Raw genomic sequence first — 3,454 nt, forward strand, 5'->3', positions numbered from 1 at the left:
AGCAGTCACAGTGGTATAATAGGCGGTATCGAATATTTATATTACTTGAATCTAGTCCTTACTGTAGCAAGCGAGCTTTCATCTAAATGATTTGTTCCATGGGAATCACGAATAGTGAGTAGACAATATCTTTATTTCCAAAGCATTACTTGTTAAATGTATAAACAATTTTAAGAGGGGATTGATCATCATAAGTCTGTTATTTGTCGTTAGTGAGTAATAATGAAAATGACGAAAGTATTGGTGAAATTATATACGCTCTATCGGCTTAATGTTTCTGAGGAAGTTGCATCATTCCCGTTACGTACAAGCAAACACATTATCCGAATTCGTATTACGGCGGAGTGCTGTTACGCCTAATCAATGACTGTAGTACTGGACAGTGAATTCACTGGAGACGGTAGGACATTAGCATCCGCTTCGTCCTTACTAACTCTTGCCCAAAGGCCTCAGGTGTGCCTTTCTGGCTGGACCGCAGCGAATGGATTAGAAAATTTGGCACTCATTTTTACGATCTGATCTTACCAGTAATATTTCCTACTTCGCATTACATCCAGTTACAGCCTCTTTATCATCATTGCCATTAGTGTTAATGGTCGTTCTCCCTCAGTCCAGCATCATGGTGGAAACACGGACTACTTTCCTTTATCGTTAACGGAATACCTGCCACCTTGTTTGGGCGACCAGTAATGTCGTAATGGATTCGGTGTTTTGGCGTAACACATCTGGCCCAGATGTGTCGCAGACAGGATGACCGCTGCAAACCGAAGGGAAGCATAAGCGGATCCACCCATTATTAGAAAGGTAAAATCCGGATTCCAAGCATCCCGCACCCGAACGCACTTACCAGATGAAGGCTTTTTCGGCCCTGTCGTTCCGGCAGTTGCTTAAAATTCATGAAAAATTACGCGCGGATGGGAACGCGAGATGCAGATTAATAATGTACGGAGGCCTATCGGAAGAAACGCTAAGCCGTTGATGGTGGAATAAGGACCCTCCCCACGGGGTAACTGTCGACCAACCGATGTTGGGCTAGTGATGCTTTTGCGTGTAAAATCGTTTCACCGTCACCAACCTTTATAAACCTGTCGATAAGCGAGAAATGAAAAGCAAAATGAACCTCTTTTTGGCTTAATTTTCGGCATCATCGATTCCCCCTTTTATCTCTTTTGGGCGATCAGAAGAGGACGGCTGGGAGCGGTCGATTTAAATAATCTAAAGTTTTTACATCTTGCAAACCCGATTGGTAAGCCCGAAAAAGGAATTGTTTAAGTGGCAGTATCTAGACTGTCCACGCCACTACGAGAAGCCCAAATGTCCAGCGGGGAAGTCCAATGAATTTATAATTTGGCGATTCTGTTTTCGGAACCATTTTGTTTCAGGTTGTAAAATGGGAGGCTTCTGGTGGTCTATTGGACACAAAGAGCTGCGAAAGTTGAACACAATTTGAACGAAAAGCAGAGACTAAAAATGGTTCAATGCATCATTTATTGTTGCTAGAGATTCAATATGTCGAAAAGGAATTGTTTTTTAAAACGCGATAATGGATAACAAATGGAATCCATATATAAAAGAATCTTCCTGAAATATTTTTTTTGCTGAAGATAGAATGATTGACCCGTTACGTTACGTTGCGTTTAACAGTTTGGAGAGTTTGAACGGTTAACTTCTTTTGTATTCGTGGTATATAAAGACAATCTTTAAAGCTGCAAAGTGAATGGAAAGTGATTCGAATAAAGAGAATGCGAGTTGCATGTTATAGGATCTTGAGTAAATTATCGACACATAGTTGGCTCGAGGCTCAAATACATTATGCAAACTCTTTTCACGTGCATAATGACTCTTAAATATTCTTGCACTGCACAAATTGCAGTTGCTTCTGAGATTCAAAAGAAGCGACGCCACGATTTGCATTGAAAACGCTATTAGGTATTGCTGTGGATGCATAGTTACCGCAGGATTTCGGCAAAAGTTTCGGTATTCCTGTCGCTCTGATCCATGCCAACGGACCCGTTACCACACAATTAGAAAGTTTGAAAAGTCATTATCGGAAGCTTAATGGGATTTGTGCGAAGAAACCAAGGTTCAACAACAGCAGAAAAAGGAAGAAGCTAGCGCCAGGAAACGCACGAGGAACTCGCTAATGAATGTCAACAATGTATTTGCACTACAGCGACGAGGAAGTATGGTGAGTCAGAGAGCCTTCAAGAAGTCGTAAACACACGTGTGTTACCTTTCCCGTTACCGGTTGCGTGAAACGGAACAACAGCCGCGCCAAATAGATGCTGGCCCAGCCTGAATATCATTATCCTTTCCGTTGTACATTGGATAGAGGCTTGTGTCGAATGGAATGTTCCTTCTGAGTCGATGCTACTCACAAAACTGAAACAACTTTGAATTCATCGGAAGAATGGATGAAGACGAAACTTTGTAATCTACTGCTATCTGAGCTCGGACTGTTCGACAGAATATTTACATGGCTTGTGGCATGTGGAAACATCTACAAATAAGGAAACTCCGTTTGGTGAGCAAGGTTAGAAGGAGGGCTAATTCCATCAAGCTGCTAGGCCGGACGATACCAGTTACGACCGTCAATTTCTGCAGCTCCTCTTCAGTCCGGAGTCTCGAGATGGTACGTGCTCAATTTAAGGTAATACATGCCACTACCGCCAAAATGCGCTCGGTATGTTTTTGGGTTTCACATTGGCAACCACTGGATCCCTTCGAGAGATTATTCACGTTTGTCCCTAGCTTTTCTTTTCGATTCTCTCAAGGGAATCGTACGGATGGCGCGGATGGGTTTGGGAGTATGACTGTTTCCACGAAACATTCAGTTGTATTAAGATTCTTTTTGTAAGTGAAAAGTCCACAATCCAGCCTCTCCAGCAATTGAATTTGAGCATACTGGAATAAACCTGCAAAAATGCTGATCCGGCAAAACTATTCTCAATGTGGCGGCCGGTCGGTGCTGCGGATAGAGTTTTCCCGCATACGGATCGAACTCTATCAAACCAACGGGACAAACGCGGCTATGGGAAAGATGGAAGTGTCTCCATGTCCCCAATGGCTCTGTGAGAACCATGAACATTCTTTCTCGGATTCCTATTTCAATGAAGTGCATGCGATATCGAAGGCGTTCGTCAATAATCACGAAATTGATTTAAGATATTTTGGTGTCTAGGGGCTGAAGTTCTCGGCGTCGCTGTACGTGTGTATCAGTGGTAGCTAGCTTCTTCGATGCGAGACTTACCAGTAAACATGGACCACCATGATTATCATCATCATCATCATCATCGTCACGATCATCGTAGTAATCATCATCAGGCAACAGATTGCAGTGAAGCGTGGTACGGTCTGTTTACCAAACCTGCTATCTCTGGCTTGAGGTGGTGTGATATGTACCAGCGAGTAGTTGGTGTCGCTGCAAAGGTTGGAATCGGCACATTGTTCCTCA

This window comes from Anopheles darlingi, chromosome 2 (genome assembly GCF_943734745.1).
Source record: "Anopheles darlingi chromosome 2, idAnoDarlMG_H_01, whole genome shotgun sequence".
NCBI lineage: Eukaryota > Metazoa > Arthropoda > Insecta > Diptera > Culicidae > Anopheles > Anopheles darlingi.